The 14190-nt window shown below is 42.9% G+C and overlaps 1 protein-coding gene across 5 annotated transcripts in view; it reads right to left on the reverse strand.

Annotated features, from left to right (window-relative positions):
• dab2ipb (DAB2 interacting protein b) overlaps nucleotides 1-14190 on the reverse strand; it is a 139145-nt gene that overhangs the window by 48530 nt on the left and 76425 nt on the right. Inside the window, exon 1 of one of the 5 annotated variants that reach the window (XM_061071437.1) lies at nucleotides 11001-11309. The exons of the other annotated variants lie outside the window; for them this stretch is intronic. The gene's annotated coding sequence lies outside the window, so the exon portion shown is untranslated. Of the gene's footprint in view, nucleotides 1-11000; nucleotides 11310-14190 lie in introns of those variants that run through there. 5 annotated transcript variants of the gene reach the window in all.

The raw sequence follows: 14190 nt of genomic DNA on the forward strand, positions 1-14190 counted from the left end.
ACAGAGCCTGGTGGAGCACTGTCTCATGACTCATGACACACAATGTGCTGTGACTACTCACACACATGTGGTGTTCCCCGAGCAGGAAACAAAAACACTCAAATTCACGTGAAGATGAGGTCAGAAATCCACCACAGAGTATTAGGGCCGTAGTGAGAAAAAAGAAATGAGATTTTTGGAAATAAAGTCTTAATACTACAAGAATACAGTTGCAGTTTATCAGAAAAGGGTCAAGAATAACGGGAAAAAAAATATTTGTAGTTAGTGAGCAGTAGGAGAGTGTACTCCTCAGAAGGTATGGAAGTATTAACATTTTCTTCACATATTATCCCATATATTTGTTTACCCTAAGTGTCCCTAACACTCATAGAAATGAGGGGGAGAGAGCTGTAAAAATAACTGTTTATTTAAACATTGAATTCATGTACGATAATACCTCATGTGTGACATAAGAGAAATATATTGCACTGTACTATCATATACAGTATTTACTACTCCGGTGAATATAGAAGTACCAGCATTATGACAAATGGTCTTTAAGACATTATATTATTTTCTCTTCTTTCTACTTTTCTTGACCAGCTGAGCAAGAGAAATGAGAATAGCTCGATTGTTTGTCTTTCTCTCTGTCCCACATAACTTCATTACTAAAACCCAATATTAAGGGGTTCCTCAGTTACACCAGTGGGTCAACAATAAATGTGTTTATTGTATATTTTCACTTAAAAACAGCATTAAGAATGATTTTCTTTAACTTAAACTATTTATTATGTGAATGTGAGCCACAGTGAAGTCATAGGTCAGAAATGGATTATTCCATCAGAGGGCAAACTTAATGGAACCAAAATCCATGTAATGTACTTAACTTTCACTCCATTGATTTGTCTTCATTACAACACAGTGCATTATTTGAACATTTGAATATATGAATAATTGCGAGTAAATACATTTGTATCGTCAACTTGTAACTCGCTGCTGCAAGTATAAACAGCCTTACAATCTAAGCTGTCAGGGAACAAATCAGCCCAAAATGAATCAGATGCCCGATTCGTTTGTTTGTGATAATTATAGGGGCTTTAAAAAAAAACACCAGCCAAACTCAGTCCACTTTGAAACTGCCAACGAATAACCTCGACAGGTCAGGACTGATTCATTATTTTGAACAGAGGAAAAACGGCACTCGCAACAAAGAAAAACCGACTTTTACTTTTCACTCTGTTATTCAGGGAACCTTTGACCTATGAATTCTGAACAAAAATACCACAGCAGAGAGGGAAGGGATGGAAGGCGGAGGAAAGGAAAATACAGTTATCACCAGAGATACTGAAACAACCGGACTAATCGGGCCAAGTGTCTTCCCAATTAACTGATATCTTCTGGCTTCGGGCCATCCACAAATCCTCACTGTTAAAGCATGAGGGGTGATGAGGTAGCAGTGGTTTGAAAATGTGTCCCTTACCATATTTACTTGAGAACACACTGCAATGTGATAAGCTATTTATGGTCTTACTCTAGACACGCAATTAAGTTAAAAATACATCTTTATGTTGACTTTGGGATTACCCATTTCCTAATCCTCATTAGCCATTATTGATCTAGCATTTAAAGCTAGGGTTGGTAATTAGGGGTGTCACGATACCAAAAATTCAGTAGTCTGTGCCAATACCAGTAAAATAACACGATTCTCGATGCCAATTTCGATACCACGGTAAAAAAAAAGTGCATTATTTGGATGTTGTTAATGTCATATACGGTAGTTCAATGTGCTTGCGCTGCGCATATACTGAGGGTTATACGGTAGTTGCGGACGCATGTGAGTGACGCTTTGTTGTGAGACACGTTATGCATTAAATTATAATGCCATGGTCACCTGCCTCACGCCAGGTTTACACCGGACGCCAAAGCGACTCATAAGCGCAGCACCAAGCCTTAAATAACAGCTGGCTCCAATCCACTCCCATGCGCCGCTTCAGCTTCCGGTGTAAACAACCATGTGCCGGTGCGGTAGGGATTAGCGCGGCGGCGTTGCTTCTGTGTCCGGTGTAAACCCGGCGTCAAACGCAAAGTACTTCCATACCCGACTCTTTGTGCCTTTTTAATAAACAAGTCGAGGTGGGGCGAACGCTGCAGCCGCAGTTGCCGTATTGGTTTTCTGAATGTAAACGTCGACTGGCGCAGCACCGATGCTAATGCTAAGTTGCTAACAGCTGCTGGCATCGAAGCTGACGGTGCCTACGGTACTTCAAAAACTTGGGCATCGGCATCGTTTTGTTATCTTAGTATCGACAGGTATCGTAGGTATCGGTTCTCGTGACATCCCTATTGGTAATCCTGGAAAAGCTAGTAAGTACAGGCTACACTACAAATATGCAGCGGGTACATCCCACCTCCTACCACTGACCCTATCATCAAAGCTACGCCTCAAAAACACAAACACACACTGACTGACAACTGCTAGAAGTGGACTTTACAGAGATTTGCTCGCTAACTTCTGGCTATCGTCTCTGCCTCAGTGGTGTATATCTCTCCATCTTGTGAAGATCATGTGCAGTGAGAGCAGGGGAAGGAAGGCCGGGTGACCTAGGGTACTCCAGCGTATCATTTGGTCCGAATGAAATGATTGGTTGTATTTATCACAGTCCTGCAAGGACCTGCAAAGGACTTTCTTTATAGGGACGTGGAAAGGTTTAAAAAGGAGAAACAAATTAATTATATTATTTCTGAAACAAACCGTACCTTTAACAATGGAAATACAACTCTGCTGTAACAACAAACATGTACAGCAACACTATTAGAGACAAGACAGTCACATATCGGTGTGTATGAATCAGACTTGACCATGTGGCCGAGAATACCTAAGGCAAGACAATGTCATGGAAATGGTGTGTGCCTCTTTGCTAATGTGCTAGTTCCTGTGTGTACAAGCATACATGCCACTGCTGTGTTCATGTGCTGTATCTTTACAAGCGATTCACTCTATTTGTTAAGCGTGAATTGAAGAAAGTATAAATAAGAAGCAAGCAAAAAATGTAAAAATAAGCCTATTCTCTTCCATAGCTGTGAAGCGCTCAGGGCACTGATAACAGCATGTGCAAAGAAGTCGAGGAGATGAGGAAGTGTGTTTTTTCACTTCTTGACCTGAATATTCAAACATCCCTGTGGCATTGGACAAAGAAACAGGCAAAACACTCAAGTTCACAAAGAGAAAAAATACAAAACAAAAAGGGTAGAGACTTTCTTCCCACGCAACACGGCACAACACTCCCATGGATAAAACAATCTAGCCTATGATCTCTGCAAATGCTACTTTTCCCACTTTGTTGCATTTTGTATTAATACTAGATTTAGACAGGTGAGGCAGCTTTAGCACATAATTGGTTCTAAACTGTAGCCCACTGTCAATACGGAGACGTTATTTAAACTCTGGAGCCAAGATCTGCCTCTGGCACTGAATAGTTTTCATGTTCAAGTCTAAACATATCCTTGGTTTTCTCCAAGCACCTTCCTCTCCAACCATTTAGCTGCACTGCTTTCCCCCTCCTTATATTTAACTCTCCAGACCTTCCTTTACTTTCAAACCTCATGTAGACAGTACTTCCTTATCTCAAAAAATAGCCAGATAAAATCACAACGTACAGTCCACGACCGTGGGTGGATGCAGGGACAGAGGTTTTTGTGAAACCACAGCTGCAGCTGTAACCATCCACGACAGTGAGCACAGCTATGAATAAAGCATTAAAACAAAACGACACCTACGATCTACTGAATATGTGAAACATGGTCCAGCAGAACCTCGCCGAGCTAGATCCCCGGGACGTGCAGCTTCCCTTTTCCGTCACATTCCTCACTAGTGGCTGGTCTCAGTGTTTTCCCGACTATTTTTGAGTCGCTGGGAACGTGGCGGGAGCCTCTGCCCTCAGAGTTAAACCACACCACTCCCAAAGGATGTATAACACACCCCTCTCCACATCCCATTTAAAAAGACAGTGCTGCAGTTTAGGACAAGCCTGCCTATACTATAGCCCAGAGCAACATTGTATTACCATGAAGTAATGCTTAAACCAAATTTACATGGGCATTTAATGGCAAGGGTGAATTTCTAAACAATGCTTCCATAAAGAGCTATTACATTATTCTGCAGAATATACTCTACAGTATATAGCTACAGCTATTTTGTTGTCCCAAATGACACGTTTTTCGTCACTGCACTATAGTTCGGCTTTGGAAATAGCAAAATAATGAAACAAAATGTGTATTCATATATTGCCAAAATAAATGATTCATCTAACGTACCCTGAAGGACAGTCCAGAATCCCCCCATATCTAATATTCATGAAAGTAAAGAATAATTAAACCAAAAAAGGGTCAAGTAGGGAAGTTGCAAGTCTCTTACAAAGTTATTTGGGTGCTACTTGCTGGGAAATGGAGCAAAGCTCGATATTTTATTCTGGCTGAAGTCTGTCCCTAGGATACACAGTTGCTCTGTCATCATCAGATCTGTCTCCCCTGCTTTCTCACACTGATGTAGACCCCAAGTTGGCAGTCAGGAAGTGAGCCTGCCTCCTCCCCCTGCTCCTCCTCCCTACCCGTTTCCCTGTAAGCAAGAAACAATAGCTCTGCCTTCAGCACCACACTCTGTGGGAAAATCCTGGGTCCTTGGCCGGATATTGGGAGCCCAAGAAAAATCTGGGAAAAAAAGAAAAAGAAAAGGGAAGGAAGGTACGGAGGAGAGACAGAGGGAGCGAGTAGGAAGTGGAGGAAATGAGGACAGCCAGGTTTGGGGAGGAGATTCGCTGCCAGATGTTTCGTATGGTTGTTTTGCGCATAGCTGGCGACTCAGTGAGGGAAGACTGATGTCACAGCTGTCAAGAGACGCTTCAATTAAAACTGATGTTTGAGCTCCGAAAAAAAGCCAAAGACCCAGAAATGCCAGTCATCTGTGAAAAAAACACTCTGAAACGGGTCCAGTTTGGCATGAGCCAGTTTCATTATTTATTTTCCTGAAATGTGTTCTTGAACGACAACAGAATATTTCAGCTCAATCATTCGACAGTCTGGAGAAAATATAGCTGAAAATATGATCGTCTCGTTCAATTTACAACAAAGGAGGTCACTGTGGGCCGTCCAGCGGAAAGGTCTTCGCACCCTATTATGAGTGGACGGATTCTCCAGCTCCAAAACAATTTAAATATCATTTGGGAGGTGAAACTGGAGGTGGTGTAATGTACCTGTGCGCCTCTGATGTTATGGATTAGAGCTGCTTGCTCTTATCACAAGTAAACAGGCCTGCATACCTTGCTGTTTTGGAGAATGGCTGGGTAAAGGTTAACTACAAAGCCAAGGCAAAGCTGAGAGACTAAACACTCAAGGGGATTTCCTCATTCCTCTGGCCTGGGTCATGATAATATCATACTTCACAGGGTTGTTTGGAGTGTGACTGCTCCCGAATATAATGCAGGAGGAGGAGAGGCTTGTCTTTCTGTGGAGGTTTGTTTGTAATCACTGCAGTCGGCGAGGAATGCAGAAAATTATCTCGAATCTCCATTATTCATAGGAAAATGCATTTTGAACAATGGGCTTCTGTACTCAGAGAGTCATGTGGCTCCATTTACAACTCATTTTACATTGTCACGTGCACTTGCATTAGTGTGTTCAGAGAAGTGCATGCATGCAATCTCACACACACACACAAATGCAGTCATTATTCCACATGACTTTTTGTGAGAAAAAAACTATTTCAAATCATACCAAGAAGTGTGTGGGTGGGTATGTGCCGGAGTCCTGAGCCAAGTGTGCAGCAACAGACAGGACAGGGTCATGAGAGAGAGTGGGAGAGACTGGGCCTCTCTCTGCTCACTGCCTGTCTGCAGGAGCCCCCCCCCCTCTGAGAAGTTATTCCCATGCTAACAGCTAACCCTGTTTAGCAGAGCACCACCTGGTTGCGCAGAGGTAAAGACGAGGAGACAGGCAGGCAAGCAGAGGGAAACACATTCCAGGCAAGCTTCCACAAGCTCGCATCACAGAGAGGTGGGTGGCGGACGGAGAGAGGGTGAGACATGTTGGACAAGGAGATGTTGATGGAGGGAGGAAAAAAATAAAGCCGGGGAGAGGAGCAACTCGATATCAAATCAACACGCCAATGACTCATCTGGAGAGAATATGAATATGACAGCAAGGAGGGTGATTACCAAGAGAAGAGCAGGAAGAATAATTGTTTATAACACACATAAATCTGGAGTGTTACAAATGATTAAGTTTCATTTGACATTCCTGCTGCTAAATTTGAAAGTGTCATCTCTGCCCCGACTGGGCAATATGATACTATATATAATGCAAATGAAGTGAGATTGTCAACCATTACAAATTTATATCAAGGTGATTATCATTTTAATATCTCTGGTTGTATGAGGGCATTGGGGGCAACGTCACAAGGACGTTTGTATCAAAGTCAGGGTAACTCTGCACAGAATGTAATAAAGAAGAAAAAAGGCATTTTAGAGAGTGAAGACAAGGAGGGAGGTCACCTGCCATTTTTCTTAAGGCTCATTTATGCTCAATGTTACATATGAATAGAGAAACAGCAGGAGCCATTCTGTCTGCATTAAATTCCTCCATATTGTTGCACATCTTCTGAAAACGTATGGACACAACAGACATAAACGGAGCAGTACCCACAGGAATGGTAGGGGGCAGTATAGCGAGTAGTTCAAGCTAAACGACTATATGACATGAGCAAGACATTTTAACTATGGCAGAGCTTTGAAAATAACTACAGGCAAGGAACGGGTATTAAATGTGAGTTGGATCCTGCTGAAGGAAAAGTAGAGGATTGTGTGTGAGCCCTTATTTCTGAAGAGGTATATTATCAAAACATCTTCCACCATCGCTATTTTTGTAGTTGTCAGAAACTTTTCGTGTCTCCGCGGCCTCTATTGGATGCATGACTTGACAACTATACCAACGTAAAGGGCAATGGAATTATGTGGGCAGTGACAGTTACATCATTAAATGAAAGCCTATGTCTTCATTTATAAAAGGCAACATAAATGCCCCTCTATTCTGACAAATACTTCATCTGTTTGATACATGCAATTTAAGATTAATTTCTCAACCTTTCCATTTCATGAACCTTTTTGACCCTTTCCACAGAATAATCAACTGATAATCAGTGTGTAATATTTACACATACAGTAATTTTTTTTGCTGTAAAAGTTAATATTTTCCGGAGGATCTGTCATTTCCTGTTATTCTTCCTGGTAGATCACCAAAGTAAAGTGACTTGCATGTCAACGGGATTTTCCGCCCCTTTATTTTAAAGAATAGGTTCAGTGATTTTCTTGAGACACACCTGGAAGCAAAAGTTACTGAAACAGAAGTAAATTGTGAATTTATTGGGGCTATTTTCATCCTACGTATTATCGCATTAGGACACTCTATCCAGTCTATACAACCTTACTTCTAAGTCAACAGCATGTACGTCCCTATCCAGATCTGGTCTGGTCAGGGAGGCGCCCAGTCAATAGCTGCTGAAGGGCTATGTTTTACAAGTTTGAGCTAATGCTAAGACAAATGTCTTCTCCTCCATAAGTATGTCCAGGAAGAGATGTGGTATGCAAGAGGCCCCTTCCGCCATCCATTAACTCATCCCCTATAGCTTCCCCTCCATTTTAATTTGAAAAGTACTGACGTGAAGAGATGAGGTAGAGTGACTTCACATCTCCTGTGTGTGTGTTTGTTTGTTTGTGTAAAAGCAACACATAAAGACATAGAGACAAAGAGACTGAGAGCAGAGAGGACAGAGACTTGTAGGCCTGATACTTGAGAGCTCTCCTCCCCTGTTGTTCCTATTGACTCGGCGCTCCAGCCTTCAGGGCGCGAGAGAGCGAATGAGTGATTCAATTATTGACAACACACAACTCTGCCCCATCATGAACATATGCTTCCTCTTTCATCCTCTCCCAGGCCGGCTATATGGAGATCTGGAATAATGGTAATGCGTGCCTTCGACGCAGCCCTCTTTCAGTCTCGATGGCGAGCTCGACCAAAGTCAACAGCCTAACCTTCAATTTGCTGACACGCATCACACATTTTTAAAAGCATTCAACTCACTGAATACAAGCCCTCTGGAATTAGACATTGTTATGTACAGCGAGTCATTCTCTCGTCCTCTCATCCACGGACTTCATTTGAATTTGCCTCTAAATCCTTTTCAAATTGAACATTTTCAACTAAAACATGCTTGTTTTGGTTTTTCCAAGAAAGTCCAGCAATCTCCTACAAGTGTTTAAATCCTGATCAGTCAAATGTAACTGGTGGATTCAAACTTGATTTAATTTATAATCTCCTCTTGCAAAATAAATTAACAGGAAGAAGGGGCAGTATTAATGCAACACCTACAAAATGAGACCACTTCTGAAAGTTAACTATTACTGCTACAAACATGACAATTTATGAGGGATAAAAAATGGACTACCTGAATATTGCAAGAGATGTTTTGATACCATTTGTCCCTTCCTGCTATCGATTCTGATACCTGAACTTTGCATATATGCCGAAACTGAGTACCAACCTGATTCCGGTGCATACATTTAAAAAAAAAAAAACATTTACTGAATTTGAATCTGTCTGTTTAATCTCAATCTGTCAGGGATAATTGGTTTGGTATGGCCTGGCTCAGGTTAAACCATTTAATCTGGGTGAAACTAATATAATTTCAAAGGGTGGTATCACGTCCGTACATAATGTGCATACTCACCAGCTGTCTGATGCGGCCATCGCAATATCTCTTAAATATAAATCTCTTCTGGGGATGTTCACGTTTGCTTGGTCATCAGTAAGTGTTCTTCATTATGTGTTTTTAAATGTGGCGGCTCTTCCCTCCCCCTTCTTTTAAACCACCAGTGTGTCTGACCTTTTGACCCCCCAGTCACTTGCGCCTGGGCGCGGCCCGGCATGGCCCTCCTCCCTCCCTCCCCTGTACAAGTGTCTGATCAAATCCTCTGCTCCACTTCATCAGCTCTCAGCAAATCAATGGACATCACAGAGATTATCTTTGACAGAGTAATTACACAGAGACAGAGAACTCAGAGGATGACGTGAAGAGATGGGGCGGAGAGACGCCGTGCGAGGCCTCGGCTCTGCCTCTCACTGCCCGCCCCGATCATATCAAGGAGGTGATTACGATATGTATTCGACATCACGACACATCAGTGTTTCATTTCATAAAATTAGATTTTACTACATTGTCCAGTTCCCGAAGCAGGAATTAACAGCAGTGACCTGAACATTACATAAGAGCTTTAGTCACCCGGAAATAAACTAGCACACTAAACATCAGAGTGTAAACAACTGAAGTCTGTCGTTTCTCCTATGTTTTGTGATCTCTTCTTATTTATTTCTCTTTTCTCACACTCCTCGTCTTATCTCCATCCCACAATCACTCCCTCCTTCTCTTCTTCTGGCTCCATGTTCAAGACTGTTAGAATGACTAACACCTCTTTTTCTCACGATGAAATCCCCCGTCTAGGTTATCAATCAACACGCTTGTTGGAACATACTAAAACACACACGTGCAAAAAATATGCATATCAACACACAGTATGTCAACATACATTAATATGCACCGAAAACTCATGCATGCATGCAGATACAGTACCCCAGCTTGAGGAGAGGAACCACACTGTTAGTGCATACAAACACAGAGAGACGCTAACGCTTGTGGCATAATTATTTTTTTTTTCTGTAAGGCTCGACATCGAGAGGACCACCGGCTGAGCTCTCACACAGAAACATATCAGCACATTAAACGCCACCAAACTGTAATTTATGAGTTTATCAAACCAAAGATGGCTTTCTCCCGTGAAGCCACCTCTGAGGAGAATAAATGTTTGGTTGAAGTGGAAACTGAACTCTTCCCTCATGATGTCGCAGGGACAAGTTGCAGACTCAGAGCTGCAGTGTTTTATTCCTCATCTTAATGAGTAAATAAACGAAAATGGAATAACTCAGCTTAACTGGAATAACTTGATTAGAGTTGATGCGTAGCTGCAGACTAACTTCATGCGTGTCAGTAGCATGTAGAGCTCGTCTTACACCCACGTGATTTTTTGCATGATGAATTAAAATATAATCATCGTGAGGACATACTTTTAAATAACCCATGTGGAAAATGAAAATAAATCTGAGACCAATTTAGTAAGATAATTTTACATCTAGACTGTAACAGGTTACAAATAGTTACTTCCTGAAGCCTGGACGAAAAGATCACCACCCAACAACAGTCGCCTTTCCACTCATCTCTCCTCTCTTGTGCAGCTATTTCAAATGTGTCCACAATAGAATGAGCTGTGTCTCTCCTGAGACCCCAAACTCTCTGTCCTTTGGCCACCTATCTTTAAACTTCTAATTGCCTCCAACATATGACCGGGACTGTTAATGCCACACAGCCAAAATCAGCGGCTGACCTCACAGCGTGGCCCAGTCATCTGATTTGTGTTAGCTGGCTGCCCTCTTGTCACACAGGCCATTTAGGACATGGTCAACAGTCACATAATCCTAACTACTCCTCTGCCTTTTTATGTCAGGCGTTATATATGCAAATTCACAAATCAAACATCATAAATGAGCCACTCTGAATGAAAGCCCTTCGGGAGCTAGAAGCAATTACAGAATAATGGCTTGAATATCCTGAACGTACGCAGGATGGAGGTGTGTGTGTCTGTGTGTGTGTGTGTGTGCTCAGCAGAACAACCTCCCTTGCATTGGCACTGATAGAGGGAGGCAAAGACAGACGAGGGACGAGCACAGCTGGAGTACGAACAGCAGCACAGAGGCAGGGGAGCGTAAACAGTCTCACTGAAGCATCCTCTCTACGCGCACACACGAGTCCACATCTCTATTCATGGATATGCACAAAAAGAGAGAAAGAAAAGCACCTCTCGCAGCGTGAACTGAAACACGAAGGAGGGTGAGTGACATGTGAAATGCAGGATAACACTCACCAGCCATTGTCAGAATTCCACAGAACAGTCAAAGCCGAGCGGAGAGAGGAACCGAGGCTGAGCCAGAATCGGAGGGAAGGGAAATTAAAAATTGAAAAAAAAGGCAGGGATGGATAAGGGCAGAGGCGATTTCAAAGCTCCATTTTTTTTCTCCCCCCCCCTGCTGCTGCCGATGCAGACTGCCGCTTGCCTCTTCTCTTCCTTACTTGTGGTTCTCTTCCTCCTTCTCTCCCTGACTCCTTCCCTCTCTGCTTTAAGGCAAGGGGTGGAGAATAAGCGCTATAATGCTCTCGCTCCCTCTCGCTGCTCCCTCTCTCCCACCCTCTCTTGCACACCCTGCACAGAGCATGCCCTACTTCCTGTCTCGCCTCTGACACGGGACACACTCTTCTCTCTTATGCTTGTGTTCATTCACTCTGACATGAATGAATTAAAGGGTAGCTCCCGAAAACCTGCCTCTGATTTGCGGAATGATGAAGGTTTGTCCCCTTTTTCTCACTTGCTCCCTCTTCCCGAGTCCAGCTAAACCCTCCCTTTTCCCCCCCAGTCAGTGATTGACTGCACCTCCCAGCTCTGTTTCCCTGAGCAGGGAGGAGCCTGCATAGGGATCGCAGGGGGGGGGAATCACATGTATGTGTGTGTGGTTGCAGCCTGGCTTGGCCCTGCCTCCCCCCGTGTGTGGCTCCAGCGGGGGGGTGTGTGTGTTGTGTGCTCTTTGTCCTGTCAATTCTGGTGCTTTTCCTGTCAGCCGCTATTGCTTGCCTCTGTTGCCACCGCTGGCAAAGGCAAGGGGTAAGGAAGGGGGGGTGCAATCAGCCCAGAGTGTTGACTCGGTTTAGCTCGTGCTGGGCCCTGGGCAGAGAAAGACACACCATACATATGAGGCTGGAGCTGCAGCTTTTGGACCAAGTGACTTGGCCGGTGGGGCCAGCCAAAGGGTTGCTGCTTGGAGTTCCAGACAGGAATTTGGGTGGGAGGGTTTTGCCATGCTCAATTTGAGCCAGAATGGGTGAACTGGCAGAGGAGATAGGGCTGAGTTTGAGGTTATTTCTAGAGCTCACACGGTGCAGGAACTGGCACGAGCCGGGGCAGGACACACAGCGATAAGGCAGAGCAGCTGTGGAGCTACCGGCTGGTTGACAGAGCCACCACCACAGCTTCTGCACGTCTGCAATGATGTCATCAAATATGACATCATCCTCCCCCCCTCATTTTCCTGGACACACACTCACATAAACCAAATGTCCACACAATAGGGTGCGGAGGACAAATAATGAGCTCAGAGTTCACACCCAGTTTAAACAAAAGCACAGGTCACAGGCGCATTGTAGGCTTTTAAAATACCAAAACCAGTAAACCTATCCCAGTGGCTTGTTGCTGGCCACCTGTTTCCTCCTGAAACTGAAAAAAGCTACAGCCGCAAATATAGCTTCACCTCCAGCTAGAATTTAGAGAAGGCTTAATGAAGTGGTCAGGGGGCTTTGAGTTGGGTGAATAAATAATATGCATTATTTATATCATGGATATAAATTGCATTTTGAAAATAAGACCCACATTATGCACATTGCATGCTAAGGCTGGTTTAAAATAACAGATGTAATTATCTTTGGTCGGAAATATCAATGATCTCATCATAGAACAGACATATTATCAAGTTTACAGCTAAAGAAATGTTATTAAGTGTGCAAATCCCCTTTATATATTTCTACAGACAACTATTATTTCACTCATTTTCAGTTAGAAATTCAGGTTAAAGTATATCTAATGAAGCTTTATACAAAACATTATACGTTTACAGGTTCAGTAAACAGTGTACATGCGATAAATAAAACATCTGTAACTCTAATTGGAACAGTGGACAACAATATTATTATAATCTAGCTTTGTGTTACTGAGGAATTTATTCATTCATACAGTGAGAGCGATGTCAGGTGCGATCCAGTGCAGTTGGTGGAGTTTGCACCTTGGCCTTCTCTGATTACTTTACTGCAAAATATACAACGTAATATACTCATGAGTGAATGAATAAATGTGTGAATCTCTCGAGGTGAGTCAATGTGACTCATGAATAAGTGCTTGTAGCCGAGCTAGCTCAGACCTGATGTGGCTAATTCATGTACCAACAATAAAATTAATATATTTGTGCATTTCTGCTATTTTTGTGTAATTACCATAGACTATGTATGTAAAGATTAAGACAGGACTGCTCCCAAAAGTAAAACCAAAGCATTTAAATTGCCCCCTGGTGGCTGGCTGCAGTATAGTTTATAAAACCTCTCTCCCCCACTTTGGGACACTGACCCAACTAAAATGTCAAAAAAAACATAAAATAGGTTCTCAAAAACTCATTTTAGAAAGTATTACCACACCGTTGTATGTTTGCGTCAACGTTTTTCTAGTAAATTGATTTTAGTAAGTTATTTAATGATCAAAACGGAAGGAAATGCCATGACTAACAGCTGAGTCTGACACGTGAATGATGGAATGCATGCATCAATGGGATCTTGCTAGCGTGGCTTCATCCCTTGATGGCACACAATATGAGAAATTGTCAAAACATATTGAAATTGAAGTGTGTGAACGTTTTCATGCAACGGCGGAGGAAGCGTTCTTTTTACCGGTCGGCTTCTTATCCTGATGCAAAACCCTCTCATGCTTATCATTGTTAATAGAGGCACGCTATGTGTGGCTGCTTTTAGAAGATCAACCTTTTGTCTTTTTAATACAGCTTAATGAAGGTATCATCAGGAATGCTTCTTCATTAATAACTTCCTCTGAGCAGTGCCTCCGGGCTCCGGTCCATTCATAGATTGTACCATTTCTATCTATCACCCCATCGGTTTAAAAAAAATCTAAGAAGCGACTCCTTTCTGGTTCACTTAATCCAATTAGATGAGCCGAAAGCTACCACTTCTCTGACTTTCCACACACTCGTGCATGCACACACACTCACACACACACTCACACAAACACACATCCAGCCGCTAATCACCGTCCCTTTTATTAGTACGATTAGCTGCACCTGTAACACGCTGCTTCCAGCTCCTGCAGCCGTTACCAACATTTAATCACCACTTTCCCACCAGCACCAGCATCAAGGCTCCATCAAGTCAATGGGATGACGCTCCGGTAGGTTATGTTGCCAATAATCTTAACGAGAACTATCATGCGAGTTTTGAACGGGCTGCTT

This window comes from Limanda limanda, chromosome 1 (genome assembly GCF_963576545.1).
Source record: "Limanda limanda chromosome 1, fLimLim1.1, whole genome shotgun sequence".
Lineage (NCBI taxonomy): Eukaryota > Metazoa > Chordata > Actinopteri > Pleuronectiformes > Pleuronectidae > Limanda > Limanda limanda.